This window comes from Gopherus evgoodei, chromosome 15, assembly GCF_007399415.2.
Source record: "Gopherus evgoodei ecotype Sinaloan lineage chromosome 15, rGopEvg1_v1.p, whole genome shotgun sequence".
Lineage (NCBI taxonomy): Eukaryota > Metazoa > Chordata > Testudines > Testudinidae > Gopherus > Gopherus evgoodei.
The window spans coordinates 28258367-28280977 of NC_044336.1; the positions used below are offsets into that span (position 1 = coordinate 28258367).

The 22611-nt window shown below is 49.9% G+C and overlaps 1 protein-coding gene across 17 annotated transcripts in view; it reads left to right on the plus strand.

Moving 5' to 3' along the window:
- The window catches only part of RBFOX3 (RNA binding fox-1 homolog 3), a 414255-nt gene that overhangs the window by 124074 nt on the left and 267570 nt on the right, over nucleotides 1–22611 (plus strand). For all 17 annotated transcript variants that reach the window (XM_030534068.1, XM_030534069.1, XM_030534067.1 and 14 more), the window contains one exon: nucleotides 18117–18156. The gene's annotated coding sequence lies outside the window, so the exon portion shown is untranslated. The remainder of the gene's footprint in view (nucleotides 1–18116; nucleotides 18157–22611) is intronic.

The following is a 22611-nucleotide window of genomic DNA, read 5'->3' on the forward strand; positions in this document are numbered from 1 at the left end:
AAATGGCTCCATGGCAGAGTGTCTGATCTATTTTTGAAGTAAGCTAAATGCTGTCTCTTGCCCTCCTTCCACTAGCAGGCTAAACTAAACCTGAAGGCTCTTGGGAACAACGCGCCAGAATGTTCCCAGAACCTTTATTTGTTGCAGGTGTTCCTGCTGTTGACAGTACCATTGTCTAGGGCAGCTTGCCCTTGTTCCCATGGGCATGAAGCTGAGAAATGCGCCCGTGCGTGTTAGGGCCAGAGATCACAGAGAAGGGCTTCTTGGGCTCTTCGTGTGATGGTTGCCCACACGAGCAGCAACGAACTGTAGGCATTAGCATGCAAAGACTTTTAAACTCAAACTTCCCAATGCATTTTTTCCTTCTTGCTGTCCAGATGTTCAAATTTAGTTTCCAACAAATATTGGCCCTTAAATATGTAGTCCAGAACTGAGATGAGCTCCAGCATGGGGCAACTCCTCTGCTTGGATCTCAGCTGCCTGGTAGTGTCGATTATTCCTGGGGTACATGGGTGTAAGATGCTACTGTTCTGGTTCAGTAGTTTTTTACTCCCCCCTTCTGCACAGGGGTAAATAAACACACAAAGTACAGGATGGTGGCAAATCAGGCCTAAGTCAGCATGGAACCCTGCCCAGGCAATCCTGTTAGCCTTTCAGTGGGCATCAGCCCTCTCTTCCCAACTGCTTCTAGTCCTTACCTTGTGATCAGGACTGAGCCAACTGGACTTTGCAACTGGAAAGGGCTTTCCATTCCCTTCACCCTTTCAGTCCGTACACTCACTGCACAATGACACATCCCTCCCTTTCTCACCTGTCACCCCCATGCAAGCCACCCCCAGAAAACATTCCCTGACATCTGAGCATATTGATTTGTAAAACACTGGTTACCTTAGTGCCAATTCAGAAGCTAAAACTAATCATTTTGAATGGTCTGTGAGTGTATGCTCTTACCATACCTGTGTGTGATGTTGAGGTGTCAGTGCACACACTTGCCTGCCTGATGGTGGTGGTTGTGTGTACAGCTGACTTTGCCGAGGCCCCATTGTGCTTGGCTCTGTACAGAGTTAGAGAGAAGATGCAGTCCCTGTCTCATAAATTAATATTTATTAGACATGTATTGAGGTGGTGCCTGGAGACCAGCCAGATCGGAGCCCCATTGTGCTGAGTGCCACTCCAACATGGTAAATAACGGTCCCAGCCCCAAAGAGCTCACCGTCTGAAATATGATCCGTAACAGCTGGGTGAGAGACACAGGCTGGGGTGGGAGGTGGGGAAGACTAGCGAGCAAGTGGTTGCAGGCTCAGTGAGTTGATAGGATGCTAACTGGTGGAGTGGGGTGCACAAGAGGGGGTGGTTTCTTATGGTGGAAGAGACCAAGGTATGTTTGCATTGTGAGAGGCAGGTGATCGGGGTTAGAAGAGGAAAGCTGGGAAGGTATCTCTGACTGGGACGTGGGAGAAGGGGACAGGGCAGGGGAGGTGTAATCAGATTTTGTAGATTTTTTCCAAAGAGTTTATGAAGGACAAAAACCAGCAGGAGGGTTTGGGAACAGTACAGCAAATGGGCTGGGGAATTTCAGGCATGCAGCTCACTAGCTCCACTTCCGAACAGCAGATTGTGGGTTCTCTCTGCTCTAAACGTATGGGCACATTGCCTTGCCTGCCTGTTCTCCTCTGTGTACCTTTGTCTCTAGGCATTTGCACCTTTACTGCCCCTGTGCAGTGCCAGGAGAGGCTTGGGAGTACCCAGGCCTGGTGCTGGGAAGAGCCCTGTGTGGTTGGGTGGGTACAGGGAATTTCCTGTCTCCCAGGCTTTCAGTTACATTTTGAGCCTGATGTTCTGCTGTGCTGACATCTCCATCCTTCGCCCCCCAGTGGGAATTGAGAACGCTGTGATTAGCCTAATGAGTGGGCTGGTTGTACAGTAGAACCTCAGAGTTACAAATACCTTGGGAATGGAGATTGTTCGTAACTCTGAACAGAATATTATGCTTGTTGTTTACAGGCTGCTGAACATTGACTTATTACAGCTCTGAAACTTTACTATGCAGAAGAAAAATGCTACATTTAACCATCTCAATGTAAATGAAATAACCACAGAAATGGTTTCCATACCCTGTCAAATCTTTTTTCCAAACGTTCCCTTAATGTTTTCAGTAGTTTTATGTTTAACACAGCACTGTACTGTGCTGTGTACTTCCAGTTCCAAACAAGGTGTGTGGTTGACAGGTCAGTTTGTAACTTTGAGAATTTACTGTATAGTGGAAGTGTGCTGACCTTGCTGGACAATGGCAGGGTAACAGCCTGTCAAGGACAGGGCAGGTGGGTGCATTGATTTATGGCTTTAACCCTTCCATTGCCTCGTTGGTGTGGTTTCTCCTAGCTCCACTCACTTGCCTGCTTTTGCCTTAGTATTCAGTGTTTATCAGGGTCGCCCAGAGGATGCAGGGGGCCTGGGGTCTTCGGCGGTGGGGGGCCCCCACTGCCAAATTGCTGCTGAAGACCGAGCACTATGGTGGCGGGTCCCGGGGCGGAAGGACCCCCCGCCGCGGGTCTTCGGGGCACTTGGGCAGCAGGTCCCAGAACAGAAGGAGCCCCTGCCACCGAATTGCCGCCGAAGACCCGGAGAGGAAGAAGCTCCGGGGGTCCAGGCCCCGTGAGAGTTTTCTGGAGCCCCCGGAGCGAGTGAAGGACTGTACTCCATGGGCTCCGAAAAACTCTTTTGGGGATACCTGCGGGGCCCAGGGCCTGGGGCAAATTGCCCCACTTGCCCCCCAACTCCCCTGGCGTCGCTGGTGTTTATGCTGACCTCTGCAGTTCTCCAGGGCTGGTGTGTGGTCATTGGTGTACCTCCTGCCCCCAGCCTCATGTTTTTCCACTGAGTGACCGAGGGGGCTCCTCTCCCCCATGAGGGAATGGGGGGTGTGGGAGAGAGGCTAGGGTGTCTGCAATACAGGCAGCTAGATAGTCACATTTAACTGAATGATGAATACTGAGCTAATTGCCAATTATGCAAAGTTTGCAAACTCTAGAGTAGGAAGCAGGTTGGGAGAGAGCCTGTGCTGAATGGTCTCAGGGAAGGGAGGCGGCCTGGGAATAGGGCCTTTGGCATGGCCTTGCTTCTAGGAGGTCCAGCCGCAGCGGAAACCTGGTATCTGGTATGGGGTGCAGAGGGAGAGATGGGGATGAGAATGTATTTGGCATGTGAGTGCCCCCATTTCATTGCTGAGTGCCAGAATGCTCAGCCTGCTGGGAAAATGATTGTTGGGTCCCATGGACACACTGGTGAGGCTTCTCATTTACTCCTTTCCCAAAGGGCCCATGATGAAAAAAAATCAAGGCAGCAACTTTGCAATAGCTGTTTGAGTTAATGTCCTTGTCCTGCCTGGGAGTGTGTGCACATGCTCAATGTATAGATGAGGAAATATGCAAATGTATTTTTGATGGTGGTCATTACGTAGCGTGTAAGGACCAACCAAGAATGGGGCCCTATTGTGCTAAGCCTTGTACAAACACAGAGTAGTAGATGGTCCCTGTCCCAGGAAGCTTACAGTCTATATAACCCAGACACAGGATGGGAGAAGGGATGTGACACTTAACAGAGGGAGCACTGTGGCAGCACCAAATGGTGTTAGTGCCAGTATTTTTTTAATGTAATTTAATTTATGTATTGAGATGTATTTAGTTAGGAGAGCAGCTAAATGGAAAGAAAAGTGAAGGTTGGGGGACACTGAAGGGAATCGGAGTGGGTGAAGGGGACATGAAAGGGACAGGTGTGGAGTGAATCTGAAGTGAAGAGACTGTGATGGAGGGGAAGGGTTGGAGCCAATCAGCACAGGGCAGAGACAGTCTAGTCCAGTAAAAACTCTACAAAGTTCTCTGGATGTGTGAAGGTCCCTGCTTTGCTGGGCTGCAGTCTCTGGCTCACTTCTCCCAGTAGTTCTTCCCCCAGGCTACAAAGGAGACACCACCTATGCCAGTATGTATAACTGAGTTGTCTGCTCTCTTTTACCCCGACCCCAACTGGCAGACTGGCCCAGATAAGTTAGTAAGTGCAGAGCAGCCTGGAATGCTGTTTGATGCCTTCATTCGGAGGTGTGAAATGCTGCATGAAATGTGCAAATAGAAGAGGCCCGTGGGGGGCCTCCTCTTCCAGCCAGCATCTTAATCTGCTGCTGCTTTGCACTGCAGCTGGGAGGAGCAAACAATTCCTACTTCTGCTCTTGCTGTCTAGCCAGATCTCTCCCCTTCCCTCTGCCTGAGAAGATATCAGGGTTAGTTCAGGCCTATGAGAAGTTCCTGTCCTTTGCTATGGCTCTGGGAGCTTTCATCAGGGCTTTAGCTGGGCATGAGGAGTGAAGCTCTGTGAATGTTTGAAGGCCCATGAAAGAGGCAGATTTAGCAAGTCCTTTCTGAGAGATGAATAGCTGACAACATCTTTCCCTGATTGTACAAAGTTTCAGTGTCAGATCAAGATCAATCTAGATTTTGAACCACCATCAAAATGTGTCCCCAAAGAAAGAAGCATTTCTGGGATAATGGGGATCATCATTTTACTCCCTGGCCTCCAAGGGACCTGTCTTCCTTTCATGTTGGTTGTGAAGACCTGTGAGGAAGATAGCCCTTTGGTCCATGGTTCACTAGTGACGATGGGAAAGCGTCTCTGTAGTGGGACTGCTACTTTGAGGATTAGGTCCCCTTGTAACTGATGGATCAATTATTTATTCTTCTCCCTTCTCCCCCCCCCCATTTTTTGTGTTTTAGGCAGTAGAGTTGGAAATGTTGTTTCAGTGAGGTCTAAGCACCTCACTCACCATCACCAGCTGGGTCACATGTCTGGGAGGGGACCAAACAAATACATTTCATGGGGATAATGGCCTGTTTCCAAATCATGGCCAGGTAACAACAGGTTGGAGCGGCTTGTTCCCAGCTCCTATGGATCTCTGCCCTGTTCTGGTGCCAGGATGCAGCCCTGTTTACTGTGTTTTCTGTTGGAGGACATGGAATTGGTCGCGCAGGGTGGCCGTAACACTCCCGGTCAGAGCCTGTATTTCACCTATAGCCTGTCTGGCCTTCCTTTGGGTGGTGGTTTCTGCTGTTGCCTGCTAACTGGCAGGGCTGTCTGAAGGCTGCCTAGTCACCACTAGCACATATGTTGTTTTATTGTGTACTTAAATCCATATTGAATTCAGGAAGTAGAATTCTCTGGCCTGTGTTCTGCAGAAGGTGCCTTCTGGCCTGAAAACCTGTTAATGGAACAGTGCTGGGAAGGAGGCGGAGCCATGGAGCACACTGAACTAGTGATCTAGTTTGTCGCTGCTCAAGTCTTGGGCGTAAACCTTGGCAGGAGTGAAATGAGGTAGCTGGTTCTGACCTCAGCTCTTGTGCATATCCTAGAACGCTCCCAGTTGGCCCAGACTGCTTCCTGGTTGTTCTTGACTGAAACAACAGGGGGTTAAGTAGGCAAGCACTGAAGTTAAGTGGCAAAGCTGTACCTGGAAGGAATCAAACGGGTGGGCAGGGCAGAGTTGGGAGTTCAAGACTGCAATGTCAGATGTGCTGCAGGTTGGGGTGGAAGGGCATTGGCAGAGCTGTGTGTTTGGGGACCCCAGGGCTAGGATAGCAAGGTCAGGACTGACAGGGCATCACCAGAGGTTTGGTGGGGTGTTGAGGGATGGAATAGCAAAGGGAGCTGCACGTTCAGACTGAGGGGCAGCAGCAGAGTGGCAGGGTGCAGATTAGAAGCCATTCAGGACTGAACTAGGGTAGCAGGGTTGCTGCAGTGTAGGATTGAGATGTGTCGATAAAGCTGAATTGGGCCCGGGACTGGAACAGAAGGGTGCTCCAGGATGGGTTGGGGGCCAATATAGGAGCTATGGGGTTCTCACCACAGCAATGTGTCCTTCAGTGTTGTGAGTACTAAACTACACCTGGAATTTGGTTGTAGGGGAGTGTCTCATTGCAACACTGAATGTTGGGCTGGATCATTTCAGCAGAGAGGTCCCTACATTATCTCCAGGTAGTTCTTGAGATGACTTATTTTGCAGTTTTCTCAGATTCCCCTGTCCACCTCTCTGGGAAGTCACTAGCTATGGTTCAAAGTTTTCTTATCATGATGATTATTCCTTCTGGTCTGGCATCTGTTCAAGTGACAGCAGCCAGGGAGAGTGAAGGGATTGGAACAAATTTCTCATAAAAAGTAGCAAAGTTGATGAAACCATTATGGAGCCTGCGTTCTGCATTTAATCATTCTGAAACATCAGTAGAGGGAGGCGTGTGTGCACTGTGTGTGTGCACACATGTACACTGAGCTTCCCTTCAGGCAGTCTGGTCCATCCCCTCACTTTTCTATTGCTGCCTCTCCCTCCCTCCTCTTACACACGCCCGCCCCTACCTGTCTCAGGTCCCTGCATTTAATCTCCTCCACAGACCTGTCTTATGCTACTCCCTAGTGCAATTGCTAACATTGAATAATAAGGCCACACCTGCTGGCATTCAGTCTTCATAACAGCCGGACACCCTTATCTGGCAGCCTGACAGCAGGGAGAGCAGTGCCTGACAAATTCTTATTGCTGCCATAGTTATTAGTTTGCAGAGGCTGCTCCAGCACCCACCTTGCCTCTTTCTGACATGATACCTGGCAGCTGGTCCATTTTAATCCTGGGTGTGTTCCTTTGACATCATGCAAGTGTGGGAAGAAAGGGGCAGTGTTTGCATATTGCATGTGGCTAGTGGATGTGCAAGCTTATTTGCAGCAGTTCATTCAGGAAGAATAAAACAACCCTGAAAGTGTTGAACTAACCCTGACCCCAGGCTCTTGGTCTGCCCTGGTCTGACTGGCTGTCTTCAGCCAAGTGCCCTGGCCTTGCATGCAGTAGCAGTGTAGGCATCGGGGCAGCTCTAGACGTTTCACCGCCCCAAGCATGGTGGCATGCCTCGGGGGGCGCTCTGTCGGTTGCTGGTCCTGCGGCTCCGGTGGACCTCCCACAGGCGTGCCTGTGGAGGGTCTGCTGGTCCCACAGCTCCACTGAAGCCGCGGGACCAGCGGACCCTCCGCAGGCACACCTGTGGGAGGTTCACTGGAGCTGCGGGACGCCGCCCTCCTGAAGACCGGCAGAGCGCCCCCTGCGGCATGCCGCACCAAGCACACACTTGGCATGCTGGGGCCTGGAGCCGCCCCTGGTAGGCATGCAGGCCACATTGGCATAAGAACATAAGAACGGCCGTACCAGGTCAGACCAAAGGTCCATCTAGCCCAGTATCTGTCTACCGACAGTGGCCAATGCCAGGTGCCCCAGAGGGAGTGAACCTAACAGGTAATGATCAAGTGATCTCTCTCCTGCTTTCCATCTCCACCCTCTGACAAACAGAGGCTAGGGACACCATTCTTTACCCTTCCTGGCTAATAGCCATTTATGGACTTAGCCACCATGAATTTATCCAGTTCCCTTTTAAACATTGTTATAATCCCAGCCTTCACAACCTCCTCAGGCAAGGAGTTCCACAAGTTGACTGTGCGCTGTGTGAAGAAGAACTCCCTTTTATTTGTTTTAAACCTGCTACCCATTAATTTCATTTGGTGACCCCTAGTTCTTATATTATGGGAATAAGTAAATAACTTTTCCTTATCCACTTTCTCAACATCACTCATGATTTTATATGCCTCTGTCATATCCCCCCTTAGTCTCCCCTTTTCCAGGCTGAAGAGTCCTAGCCTCTTTAATCTCTCCTCATATGGGACCCTGTCCGAACCCCTAATCATTTTTGTTGCCCTTTTCTGAACCTTTTCTAGTGCTAGAATATCTTTTTTGAGGTGAGAAGACCACATCTGTACACAGTATTCGAGATGTGGGCATACCATGGATTTATATAAAGGCAATAATATATTCTCAGTCTTATTCTCTATCCCCTTTTTAATGATTCCTAACATCCTGTTTGCTTTTTTGACCGCCTCTGCGCACTGCATGGACATCTTCAGAGAACTATCCACGATGATGCCAAGATCTTTTTCCTGACTTGTTGTAGCTAAATTAGCCCCCATCATATTGTATGTATAGTTGGGGTTATTTTTTCCAGTGTGCATTACTTTACATTTATCCACATTAAATTTCATTTGCCATTTTGTTGCCCAATCACTTAGTTTTGTGAGATCTTTTTGAAGTTCTTCACAATTTGCTTTGGTCTTAACTATCTTGAGTAGTTTAGTATCATCTGCAAACTTTGCCACTTCACTGTTTACCCCTTTCTCCAGATCATTTAGGAATAAATTGAATAGGCTTGGTCCTAGGACTGACTGTTGGGGAACACCACTAGTTACTCCTCTCCATTCTGGTATAAACAGTCATGACAATTTTCCCTTCTAGAGCCCCTTCCATTCCAGGCCAGTGCTTAGATACTATAGTGAGTAAGATCTCAAAGCATTGTAACAGCTGTGAATTACGCCATGCCAGCTTCCCTCTGAGGTAGGGAACGTTGCTCCATTTACAGAGGCACAGATTGAGTTAGTGACTGAGCTGGGAGTAGAAACCAAGGCCCAGTTTAAAAAGTATTTAACAGTTGCTGAGTTTGGCATTGCAATGCCTAACTGATTTAGGGGCCCAAATCTCATTTTCAAAAGAGATTTAGGTATGTAGCCTAAATCCCATCAACAGTTAATAGCATTATGGCTCCTAAGTGCTTAAATGCCTTTTGAAAATGAGATTTAGGCTCCAAAATCAGTTAGTTGTTGCAATGCTGAGCACAACAACGTCTAAATACCTTCAGAAATATGGGCCCAGGAGTCCTAACATGCCATTCCTTTGTTGTAAGGACTAGACCACGTCCCCTGCCAGTGCGAATGCAGGCTGGATTAACGCTGAGAGCCACGTGGCTGGCATTTCACCAGCACTTTCAGGAGTGAGCAGTTTGTTTTGTGTGTAAGGTGAGTGCTCTGTGCAAGAATGCGTGGCTGTCTGATGCAAAGCAAAAGAGTGGTTCCCATGTAGATCTAAATTCCTGAAGATACAAGACAACACTAGGCTGTCCAAGAGGAGTTGCTTATTTCAGGGGCAGAGCATCTCCCCCAGCTTGTATTGTGAGCTTTCTACCACGAGGGAAAGTGTGAACGGGGACAGAGTTGTTGGACAGTGTGCATGCACATATGTGCATGGGAAGGCAATTATATTCCCATTCTCTGGGGACATGCACAGAGGGAAGAGTCCCGCCATCCAGGAGCAGAGCAGCAGGTCCAGTCTGCGTGTCTGTGTGGAGATACATAGGAAGCGTAGTTCTGCTGTATATATGGGGGGGAGTGAATAGCCAGTCTTAGGCCATGTCTATTCCAGACACAGCTATACCAGTGCAGCTGAGCTGCTGTACAATCACTCCCACGCCAACGGGAGAGGGCAGAGCAGTTTGGGGACAAAGGGGTGAACCCAGGAAAAAAGGGAGGAGAAACCTAGTGTGTTAGACATTCAGTCTGTTACCTGCTTTCATTAAAAATCAGTGGTGCATTCGCATGCTTCCACTCCCTCTCTGACAGCCAGGCTCCTGCACTGGCTGTGGGGCAGGATCAGAAACCAGGCATCGTTCTCATTATCAGCCTATCCCTCTTCTGCTTACCCCCCTCCCCTGCCCCCCACCCATAAACTAGCCAGTTCATCTCCAGCCCCATCAGAACCAAGATTTATGGACAGGCCCTGCCGATTGCCTGTCTCCTCCTTCTCTCAGCTTTATTCCTGCCATCTATCATGCCCAGCTCCTGCTTCACAGCCACTGGGACACTTCATCAGGCAAAATTTCAACCTTGGCAGGGAAAACGTGAACAGTAATATTAAAATAATGGAAAGGCAGCAGGGTAGGGAGGATGGTGCAGGGACATGGAAGGTCAGACCTGGCCCAGAACAGACAAAGTGCTAGGGACAAGCCCAAAGCTGGGTTCTGCCTCCACCTACTTGGAGGTATGTGTCACCCCCAGCCCATGCTCCTCCTTCCTCATGTTTACTGGGGTGACATGCCCCTGTGCAGAGTGCCAGAACAAGGCCTAGGCACCACTCAAGTCCCACCTAAGCACGTAGGGCCTTGTGTTGAATTTAAAGTGCCCAGCCTTACTTCTTTAAACCCCTTGGTATGATGCCCCCACCTGCCACTTGGCCTTCAAATGCCAATCTCTCCTCTGGCATGGTCAGCTTGCCCTAGCGTCTGGCTAGTCCACATTGTAATCTCTTTGGGGCAGAGATGTTATGTTCCTGCATGCATGTAAAGCACCGACTGTGATATTGTTGTGAACAACTTTTGGGAAAAACTCTGCTGCACGTCTCAGAAGCAGCAGGTGCTACAGCTGGGTAGCATGTGGAGGGAGTTCAGCCTGGTGGGCTTTATAAAGAATGCAGTCATAGAGGGCTGGTCTACACTACGGGGGGAAATCGATCTTAGATACGCAACTTCAGCTACATGAATAACGTAGCTGAAGTCGAATATCTAAGATCGGATTACTCACCCGTCCTCACCGCGCGGGATCGATGTCCGCGGCTCCCCCTGTCGATTCCGCAACTCCCTTGGGGTTGGTGGAGTTCCGGAATCGATATAAGCGCGCTCGGGGATCGATATATCGCGTCTAGATGAGACGCAATATATCGATCCCCGAGCAATCGATTTTAACCTGCCAATACGGCGGGTAGTCTAGACGTAGTCTAAGATAAGCTGGGTCCTTTTGCTTGCTTTGACCTCACTGAGGATTCTGGCACCCAAGCAGGGAGAGTCCTATTTTGATCAGGTACAAAATACAGTGAATTTGGGTTACGTAAATAAATTCCTGCCTTGTTCAAACCCCAGTGCCCTTTAAATAAGGGGAAACAACAATTCTCCAGCTGCTAAGAGGATGAGGCCAGAACGACACATGGTCCATTCTCTCTCGGGGCTGTGCACTGGTGGCCCTTGCTTCCTGGTCTTGGACCAGCTGTCAATTCAAAGCACATGGCACCATCGTTTTGCCCAGATAATTCTGAGTCTCCTCTCTTTCTGTCTTGGGAGTCTGATTTTTGCCTTTAATAAATAAATCAAAGCTCCCACTGCCTTTGCCATGACTGACTCCCTCCCACCCCCGCCCCCCTGCCATGCCCTGTTTCGCTCTCTGGGGTAAGCTGAGTGCCTAGACCGACACATACTCTCAGCTAGCTCTATTCCCGGGTGAAGTGGGGTGAGAGCTGATCAGCTGTCCCAAGCATTCAAAGTCCTGGCCCATGCCCCCCTGTAGCAGGACCAAAGCTAAGCAAAAGACATTGCAGCTGTTGTCAGCTGAAGCTCTGCTTCCCTCCCAGGCAAACCTTTGTATGTCCCATAGCTGTGAGAGTGCATTATTCTAAGGCAGTGCCAGCAGCCTGGCTAGGGCCTGCAGGTGCCTTCAGCCTGGGACTTCCTACCCAACCGATCAGACCTGCTCTGACAGCCTCCTTTGCTGAGGGCTGTGTCCCTTTGTTAGTTTATAGAGGCACTGGAAGGTCAGAGACAAAAGCTCTACCTGGCGGAGGGAGGGAGAAGGAAATGATGATCAGATGGAGCGCTGGCATGGCTTTGCTCACTTGAATACAGTGCAGGAAGGAGCAGCCTTCCCAATCATCCTTGGGCCTGTGGGCCTGGGTGCGCATCCATGATTAAGGGTGACGCTGATTGGCAGCTGCTGCTCACAGGAGCCTGAGGCTTTTCTGTCCCTCAGCCGCCTTTCCTACCGAACATTATAATGTAATGGGCTCTTTGTATTTCTGGAAGAGTGAAGAGAGAGTCACTCACATGGAACCTCTGCTTTGAAAGTATTTAAATGGACAGCTGCCTGTCACATAAACATATTGGAGTCTTCCAAGCCCACAGGTCACAGTGACATGCTGCTCTTGCGTGAGAGAGGAAGGGAAGGCAGCAGGCTGGGTGCTGGCCTGAAGGAGCTGATTGGGCAGAGCACTGAGAAGGGTTTCATATACTGAATCCAGGGTGAAACAGATGGCTAGGTGTTCCCCGAGAGGGTGGGCCCTTTAGGAAAGCACAAGTCCCTGGGAGACCTGGGGCAGACCTCAATATGCAGCATGCTTGTCTGTGCAGTGTACCAGAACGGGGTGGAGCTCTGCTGTGCTGGAGCATGTAGCATCCCTGAACAATACCCTTTTTGGAGAGCCCTGTATACGCCTTTCATGGCTCTGTGGATGGGGTCATATATTGTCCAGGAGGCCCATGGATGTTGTGATGAGGAGGGCCATAAGTACCTAAATAGCCAAGCCATACCAGGGTATGCAGCATACCTGTTTGTCTGTTGTACCTCTATTATGCAATACCTGTATGTGCAGGGCATTTGTCTGTGTGACTCGCCTGGCTTGGCAGTGCTTTTCGGGTACCTGGGCAGCCTGTGGGGAGGCAGGCCAGGCTTACCTGGTGTGGTACATGCTGTAAGAGCTCCCTTGTTAGATGAGTGCCCCTGTAGAACATGCAGTGCCAGGATTGCCTCCTGCAAGTCACGACTTAGTCTCCAGAGAAGTTTTCAGAAATTGTTTCACTCCATTCTCTCTCTGCATGCCACAGGCTGAAATGGTTCCTGAGCCCTGGGTCCTAGCCTGGGTGCCCTTGTAGTGTAGCCAGGGTGTAAATTCACCCGGAGCTGTCCGGAGGAGAGCTCCAGTAAATATTTTCAAATCCGTGGGGAACCCTGGTACGTCTTGCAGGGCTGAAGCCCCATGCCCTGGTGCCAACCACCTGCCAGGCTAAAGCTCCGAGCCTTGGTGCTGCCTCCCCCACTGGGCTTAAGCCAGGAGTCCCAGCGCTTTACCCCCCCCCCACCGGACTGAAGCGTGGATCCCTGGCATGCCACTACAGGGCAGAAGCCCCAAGCTGCCCAGTGGCTGAAGCCCCGAGCCCTCAACCCCCACAATGGGCCCTGGAGTTTTTATAGCATGTTGGGGGCGGGGGCAGGAAATAATTTAAGAATGTAAGCCCTGAGTGTAGCGGAGGCCTCAGGGATACTGAGGGAGTTCCATTCCTCCTGAAAGCATTGATCCATTCCTTGCTCTGGCCCACGTCAATTGAGTGCTGGAAGGAGCTCTCACTCCTCATGAAAAGCTGCTGTGGACACTGTGATATCCAGAGGTCCATCTGCACAGCAAGCAGAAGCCTGCAGCAGTTGGAGCCTGGGTCTACAGGCCAGTTCATGGGGCGCATGCTACCGTGTTAAAGGTAGCTGGCCAGGTATTCCGGCTCAGGCTGGCAGGGTTCGGCACCTGGGCTCCAGCTTGAGCCCAGATATTTACACAGCTATTTGTAGCGCCATAGCCCGAGTCTGTAGACCTGGACTCTGAGACTCACGGCTGCAGGTCTCTGTTCCGTGTGCAGACGTACCTAGGTAATGCAGGAACTTAGGTGGAGCAGCAACGTGCAGAGCCCAACACAGCCGAAGCCTTTTAGGGCCTGTCTACACTAGCTAAAAAGTGTTGCACTAGCCTGTTGGTTGGAGCATCTTGATCTTGCAGTGAGGAGTCTGATGGCACCTTAAAGACTAACAGATTTATTTGGGCATAAACTTTTGTGGGTAAAACCCCCCACCTCCTCGTTGTTTTTGTGGATACAGACTAACACGGCTACCCCTCTGATACTTGAGCTTGCATTGCTGGTAGGCATAGGCATGCTCCAGTTCCTTTAGGGATGCAGGGAGGGAGCAGGCCGCTGAGTGCAGAGGGTAAGAGAGAGTGCATGAAGTGGGGTTGGAGGAGGCTCCTTGTAAGGGCCAGGCAAACTGGCAAATCCACAACAAGCTGGGATCTGGAATGCAGATATGTGAGCCCTCTCACCCTGCCTTGTGCTCGTGGCTTTGCTGAGTTGCAATCCATGCCATCTGCGTGTGACTCATCCATTTTGTCTGAAGAATATAATGCACTCTGGGCTTTGTGATGTGGAGCAATACCAGAGGCTGTAAAGTTTTCAAAGATTTGTTAGGTTGTGTGAGTTCAAGGTGTGTGCTTTCCAGGGTCAGTAAATGATAGTTTCTAATTGTAACCATCATGTCAAATCTCATATGCAGGACTCAGGGGGCCAACACTTAAGGGGACCCTGCTCCCCTTCCCTTCTCTGCTGCCTTCTTCCTGTGCATTTTAAACTGTCACCAATCAGTCACTCTTATGCATCTTATTGGTAAATTCCCACATAGCTGGAGAGGCTGGCAAGCCTGCAGGGCAAGAGAATGCCTGTGAATCTGTCCCTGAGAGTCCTGGCTTTTAGGGCTCTCCCATGGGGGTGTGTGATGTCAATATCCGCTGTGCTGCCCTACCTAGGCTCTGTGGGGCTGAATGAGAGAGCCTGGGAATCCTCAGTTAGGACCTGCCTGGGCTTTGAGGATATATCTAAGCCCAGGGTTAGTGGGACTCGAGTGAGTTAACCCGTGTCAGGGAGCCCTGGGCTTGAGCATCTACACTGTAGTTTAATTCTAGGTTAATCATTTCAGACTTGTGCTTGACCCTAAGGCTCTGGTGTCCACGCTGCAGTGCGCAGGAGGCTCTCTGACTGTGTACTTGCAGATTGGTGATCAGAACAAATGGGTTAGCGCAGACCTGAGCTGCTGCCATTTGCAAAGTGGGGGTCACTTCTGTTTTCTATAGAGTGGATTGCAGATTGTTGGGATGGAGAGGACTAAGGAAGTTGTCCCATGGAATTGTGGGATACTTCTAGCTGACTCCCGAGACCCAAGTCAAGCAGGGTTGCATCTACACTACAAAGCAATAGGACTTGGACCCTGGTTCCCAGCTTAACTCGAGCTCAGACACCCCAGCCCTGCAGGGTCCTGGAACCCTGGGTCCGAGCCCTGGGTTAGCGCAATTGAAGTGTAGGCGAAATGAGGGGTAGACTCGAGCCTGGGCTCAGGCACAGGCTTACGTTGCAGTGTAGACATAGGCCTGATCTACACTACAGACCTATATCAGTGTAATCACATTGCTTAGGGGTGTGAAAAATCCACAGTTCTGAGCAACACAGACTGACCTTACCACCCTGCCGATGGGAGAGCTCTATCCCAACAGGCATAGAGTGTCTTCACTGAAGTGCTACAGTGGTGCAACTGCACTGCTGCAGCACTGTATGTGTAAATAAGCTGTTTAAATAAGCTATTTCTGTGTGCATTGCAGTGCTGGTGAAAGGGGCTGGAGCGGGCCAGCCCAGGAAACTGGAGTCCTCTAGTTATCCCCAGAACAGGCACACAGTTTCACCAGCAGCGCTTCCTGACAGTGTGCTTCAGGCCTGTCCTGGAGGGAACAGTCTTCAGACTCCCAGTTCTTGGCACCTCTGCTCAGATTGCCAGCAGGGGAGGGGAGGAGGGCAGTTAGAGCTGATGGGAATGGTGAGTTTGCATTGAGAACATCTAGGGTGGCCGGATAGTGAGTGTGTAAAATCGGGACGGGGTAGAGGATAATAGGCATCTATATAAGAAAAAGCCCCAAATATTGGGACTGTCTCGATAAAATCAGGACATCTGGTCACCCTACGAACATCTGTCCACTTGGACAATAACAATCTGTCACCCACTAGCCTCTTTTAGTCCTGTGACTACAGTGGTGTTAACGGTCACTTCACTTCGCTTGGGCTCTTGGAATATGCGCCCACTACTTATGCTAAACTGTTTGTTCATCTTGCGTTTAGCTGTGACAGTCTAAGTACATTTCCCAGACCTGAGGCAGAGCTCTGTGTCAGCTCAAAAGTGGTCTCTCTCACCAACAGGAGTGGGTCCAGTAAAAGATGTGACCTCCCCCACCTTGTCTCTCTAATATCCTGGGACCCATACGGCTACAGCAATGCTGCATACAACCCTAGGGACTGGACATTGTTCCTGTTAGGCCAGCGAGTAGCCCTGAGATGGGAATAGCTGGGGCTCACTGCTGTTCAAGGTTGGCCTAATACTCCCTGTATGAGGGCAGAAGCCCAGCCCTGACAGCTTGGTCTCTGCTCCAGAGCTGGACCTGCCTTGGAGCCCTCACCCTAGTCCTGTGAGGAGCTACCTAATTTCCTGTCTTCACCTTGGTGTGCCAGGGGGTCCCCAGGCCAGAGTGATTGGTCCCTTCTGACCTATGAGTCTATGAGACTTGAAGTCAAAGAATACACATAGGGTATAGAAAGCAGCCTCTCTGCTTCCCTCTTTCTGGTGCTGCTGCTGCAGCAGCTCTGTGCTCCTGCCTGCTGTTTGGGGCTGGAAGTCAGCAACCCCATTGTGCATCTTTTCTAACTTCATCTGGGTAATATTTTAATAAATCATTGTGGACAGTGCTGGGCCCATACATCACTCACTAGGCCCCCGAAGGCTTTCAGGTTCGGTGATGGATACATTGCAAGCGTGGGGGTTGACTGAAATTGAATCCATCCAGCCAATCTCCCTCTCTCCATCCTAGGGAGACTGATAGGAAGCTGGTGAGAGATCTCTCTGCCTGATATTTGACAACATAGTCATCTCTGGAACAACAGGGCCTAATGAAACTAGATTACATGGTTTTACTTTGACAGATCATTTTGAAAAATGTGGCGATTTCATTCTGTTTCTCTTATTTATCATTATTGTGGCGCTGCCTGTGTGGACGATGAAGCAGGGAGCAGTAATTCTGTACAGCTCAACTGAATCTCAATTTGCAGAAGTGTCAGGTGGATGGGAAGTGAGAGTGTCTCTGAGGCCCAGGGATGGGCCATAGGGTGTCCCTCTCCTCCCTGCTCACCACAGGACAAGGTGAAGGAGTTCTCTGGCTCCTGCTCCTCAAGGAGGGCGTGTGACATTTGGCTTTGAAATCCCACTGCTGCACAATGTGAAAGCTGCTGTGTACTCAAGAGGGGCATCATTGAAGAAAGACAGCCAAGTCTGGTGCGCTAAGCCCTGGGCTAGGGGCCGGGCCAGGACTCTCTTGGGTTCTTTCTCCAGCACATTGTTTGCCCTTTGGTGCAAGTCACACCCCTGTTTTGTTCCTGCTTCCCCTTTTATAAAATGAGGGTAAAACCTTCCTGGGGAGAATGAAGAATAGTTAGTGTTTGTATTGTGTTTGGAGATGTCAAGCACCATGTACATGGTACTTGGGTCTGTCCCCATAATGCTTCCCTCTGCCCAGTACAGGAAGAAGACTGTGTCCCCCACAGCTTGCTCCAAGGGCTTCCTTTGCCCCACACTAGACAGAAGCATATATGGCACCTCCTGTTAACAGTGGATTCACACAATGATTCTCCATCCTTCTCCACTTAGATTTAATACTGGCCAAAGGCATCGCTTCCCCTCATCCTCTTGCCCCCATCCGTTTGCAGGTCTCAATCCTGCATTGTCTCTGCTTCATGCATGTGATTTAATAAGTGACTGCAGCCTCACCTTTGCCCTTGAGCATGTGTGCATGGAGCCATCCCGCTTCCTGAGTTGTCAAGCCAGGGTCCCTCCCCCCTTGTTCATCACTGCCAGAATCGTCTTCGCAGACACTGCTGAGTGCAACAGTTGACGTTTTCATTTTTCGTTTTGCTGCAACAGATTGTTCCCCCCGTTGATGATTTAGAGTCGAAAGTCTCTGGTCTGACACTGAGAAGAGAGCTCCCAAGATAAAATAATCCCCACCAGCAGATGAAGTGACAGAAGCCCCCATTAACAGGAGCATATGCCTGAACACACACACACACACAGACAGACAGACAGAGTGGGGAGAGTGTCAGAATGCAGTAGCCCACAGAAAGAGGAGAGAGTGAGGGGGGAAATGAGATCACTGGTAATTAGTCTGCTGCCCTGCAAATTTACAGCATTAGTGGAATTGGGATGTGCTGCTTCCTCCTGAGCCTGGACAGGGCTGTCCCCCGACGCAGGCGACCATAATTGCCCATATTTAACAGAGGACTTGTACAATCTATTTGTCTAGCAGAATGTGAATTGCATTTCTGTGAATTAAATAAGGCTGCAGTGTTAGCTGGGCTGTGGCCCTCCTCTGACTGAGAGTATCGAAAGTTGGTTCTGTCTCTCCCCACCTTTCCTTGCCAGGCATACCCACAACTGAGGGATGCTACTTGCTTTCCCCCTCTTCTTTGGAGGTAAGGGAGGACTTGTGGGATGTCGGTGCCTCGCAGCATTCCCAGCACAAACCTTTCCCCTCTCTCTTTTTCCAATGGCAGGCTGATTGGAGTGGATTTGCTGTCTGGATCCAGACAAACTGTAAGTATTGCCGCTGGCCTGCTGCCTTTTGCATTTCTGTCTTACCTCTCATCCCAAGGCCAGAGTCTGTTCTTGGATAATTTAATTCCATGAGGACGTTAACAAAAGCTCTCTCTCTGCATTCACTTGGTTTGCAAGAGAATTATCAAATGGAACTGGGGTCTGTGCTAGTACTGGTGGGGCTTGTATTAAATTGCTTGCTTTCAATGTCAGTGTGTGTGTGTGACGAACTGGGAATGTTCTTAATGTTTTCTCTGAATACTGTGTTGGTGCCTCAGTGTACCCTATGGCAGTTTTTAAGTATCTGGCAGAGCAAAGGGCCAGTGCACCCAAATGCCTGACACTCTGTCTCCTAGCAACTGATGGCCTGGGCCCCTCCCCTGCAAAGGTGCCAGCTGAAGGTGTTGGAGACAAAGGGATCAGGTGACCTCCTGGCCCGGGAAAGGGGCTGAGCAGAGAGGAGGGGCTGGAGGGGTTGTTAGTCTGGAGCTGGCTGGGGTCAAGGGTGGAGGGCAGACCTGGGGGTCTGGCTCACTGCCCCCCAGAATGGATCCTGGCTGAGGGTCCCGGTTCACTGTATCTACAAGCTCTGTTTTAGACCCCGTTCCTGTCATCGAATAAACCTCTGTTTTACTGGCTGGCTGAGAGTCACGTCTGACTGCGAAGTGGGGGTGCAGAACCCGGTGGCTTCCCCAGGACCCCACTGGGGTGGACTCGCTGTGGGAAGCGCACGGAGGGGCAGAGGATGCTGAATGCTCCAAGGAGAGACCCAGGAGGTGAAGCTGTGTGAGCTTCTTGTCCTGAACAAGTCTGCTCCAAGGGAGAGGAGGCTCCCCAGAGTCCTGACTGGCTTGGTGGGGAGCAGTTCCGGAGCATCGCCCGGGGACTCCGTGACAGTGTGAGAGAGAACAAAGTGTGGCCTGCCTGCCAGCAGCATCACCAAGAGCACATAGCCTCACATTGTTCTTTAGCGAATGCCTGGTTTGCAGTCCAGGAGCAGCGGGGGTCCTATGAGCATGCAGCCTTGTTGGAGACCAGAGGGAATTTAGCTGGGTGCCTTTAAGGACTGAGCTGGGGAGGCAGAGGCTGCATATTTTGTCTCTAATGAACTCTTCAGTTACACTGTAGTGCAAGTGCCACACAGGTGCTCTCAGGCAGTGTTCGTGGGAGGTATCTCCAGGGGGGACTCCCCCCACACACCTCCTGCCCGGCTGTTTGATGACTCTGAAAAGCTGAAACACACCAGAGATTCTTTCTGTATTAAAAAGCCCTGACAAACCCCTTGGTCTCTGTTGTTGTTTGGCTGCCAAGCTCCTGTATAGATGAATTCCCAACATACTTTGCAGTAGTTTGGGGGTATTGCCCTTTTATTTCTACTTTATTTGGACAAGTTGCTTCTCCTCGTATCTGCTCACAGCAACAATGCCTGATCTGTTATTTGAGCAAGCAGAGGAGAGAGGAAGTCCTGCTGATGCCACAACTGCATCAGTTCTAGGGGATGGAGGACTTCTGTTCCCTTGCTCCCCATTCAATCATCAACAAGGTGTGGTGTTTTTTGGAGCTTGCCTCTAGGAAACTGACACTGCCAGAGCAATTGGGGCAAGGAGGCTCCCTACTGGTGCCTCTGGCTCCTGCTCCTAACTCCTTGGTCCTGGGTGCTAAGAACAAATCATGTGTCTGGCTTTGCTGTAGCTACTGTTGAAATATTTTAATAGCCAATATTTTAAGCATAAAGGATTCAGAGCCTCCATCCACCAAGAGAATGACATCTCTCCAGCCTTGGTGACTAAGTCCCAAACACATGCCCAGAGTGCAGCGAAGAGTCCTGTGGCACTTTATGGACTAACATGTTTTGGAGCATGAGCTTTCGTGGGTGAATACCCACTTCCTCAGATACATGTAGTGGAAATTTCCAGAGCCCAGAGTGGGCTCCTTTTTCATATCCACTCAGAGCAGTAGGTTTTGACTTGGTGTCCTTGGCTGTTAAAATGCTTCCCCTGGCAGCCCATTGAGTTCTCAGGGTGAATATGATTAACGTCCATGATATGAATATGCAAGTAAGAGTAGAGAAGTTGCATGACTTCTGTATATGGCATTAGTGAGACAATTACTGGATGCTGTGTCCACGCTGACAAATCGGAAAGGGGCCAGAAAAGAGCTACAAACATTATTTGAGGTCTGAAAAAATCTGCCTCATTGGGAGTTTAGTTTATCCAAGAGAAGGCTAAGAAGTGACTTGATGATGGTTTAAAAGTATAACTACATGGGGAAGAGATTTCTAATAGTAGATGGTTCTTTAATTTAGTGGAAAAAGGCTTAATGATATCCAATGGGTGGAAACTGCAGCTATTCAAATTCAGACAACAAATATGGTGAATGTTTATACTAGTGAGGGTAATTATAGCCATTGGAACAAATTACCTAGGGACACGGTGAATTCTCCAACACTTGAAGCCTATATGTCAACACTGATATCTGTCCAAATGATACACTGTGACTCAAACAGGAATTCTGGGCCTGATGCAGAGATTATTGGGGAGGTTCTCTGGCCTGTGTTCCCCAAGAGCTCAGACTATGGTCCCTTTGGGCCTTATCAGCTCTGAATAATATTTCTACAGCATTTGTACTTGGGGCCAAAGTTAAGAGTCAGCCTATGACAGAGGAGACTGACCTCTGAACAGCCATTAGTGAAAGTAAAGGGGTTCCATCTTTCTATTGGGATGCATGGGGATTTGCCCAGGAAAGGAGGTGGGTATCATGAGTTAGTGCATTACTTGACCCGAGAGAGACAACAGGAGGTAATGAAATCATGCCCCTGACTCTTGTGAGAATCTTGCTTTACAACAGTGGCTCCCAAACGTTTAGTTCATGTACCACCTTCTTAAGCAAATTATGAAGTGAAGGATTGGCTCGTCAAGCTCATGTACTGCCAGTGGTGTACACAGCCTCATTTGGACCTCCTGCTCTGGAAGGCACCAGAGCACTCCCTCCATTCTCTAAAGCTGGAGCTCTGGCTTGTAGAGGGCTTTGAGATTTGTACATCTCTTTAGCTTTGTAACTTGTTCTGTCATTCTGCTCATGCAAACAACTGTTTAGTGATCCTGTGCGAGATCTCTTCAGACTCTCAATCCAATGCCTCCTGGACAAGTGCCACCTTGCACAACCCACCTGCAGATTCAGCAGAGCTTAGGGACCGAATGGACTCTGGAGACTGAACTCTCCGCTTACCCCTACAGGTGGGCAGAGGGGAAGCACATTGGCAGGGCAGCATATAGGAAGCGTGCCCTGCTGTGGCCTTTGCTCTGTCCTGGGGATAAAGAGTGTTTGGTTACCAGTGTTTGTCCATCTGGCACTCTTTGTCAGCATGAAATTCACTTAAATTGAAAATAAAAGCCTGGTAAATAATTTTCCACGGGGTAACAGAGTAGGCTTCATGATCTCACTCTTCCTTCACCCTTGCATGGAGCCTTGCATTTCCATTTGCTAGCAGGCTTGCTGCACTGCGGGGTGTGTACTAGTCACTTCCTGAATTCCTGGCTGTGCTGATGCTGGGAAACAGCAGTTCAGTGTGCTCCAGTCCTTTGGCATCATTCCTGATTGGGAGAATTTCCTGTACTGAGGCTTGCTGAGTGCAGACAATGATTGGTTCAGTGTTTCCTGCAGGCTTTGGAACAGGTCTGTGGGCTAGCCTGAGTTCTGCACAGAAAGGAGTGTGATAGGAAAGTGGAGGATTGCTGCAAACACTCACTCTGGTTTGTAGGGTTAAGGCTGAGAATCCCAATCCTCAGCAGAAAGCTCCAGGACAGGAGGATAGCAGCACCATTCCCATTGGGGAAACCTGTCCCCCATCTCTCTGTGCTCGATCCTTGCCCTGTGGGTAGTTTAGTGCTGAGGGCACTGGGTGGGTGGGTGTGAAGCCATGAGCAACAGTGGTGGTGTTTCTTCTTATATGAGCACCCAGATATGTTGGATGCCTCATAAACCAAGGGATGCAGGGTCTCTGGCCTGAAGAGCAAACACACTAAATATCAGAGGGGTGGCCGTGTTAGTGTGGATCTGTAAAAGGAGCAAAGAGCCCTGTGGCACCTTACAGACTAACAGACGTATTGGAGCATGAGCTTTTGTGAGTGAATACCCACTTCATCGGATGCATGCTCCAATACATCTGTTAGTCTGTAAGGTGCCACAGGGCTCTTTGCTGCTTACACACTACATGTCACTGGACCTAGTGAGTAAGGGGTCATAACAGACAAACTGGGAGTGGAGAGGAAGAGGGCAGGCAAAAGTGACAATAAATCAATCATGCACAAACTCCACAGGGTTGAAGAGGGACTTATGTGGTGCACTGGACCTTGTGCTGATCTCTTTGCAGAAGGAGGTTTCACCCGTGTCATAGTTCCTGTGCCTCTGTTTGATTTTGTTCTCGAGGAAACTTTGTTGAGGAGCAGGTGGTGG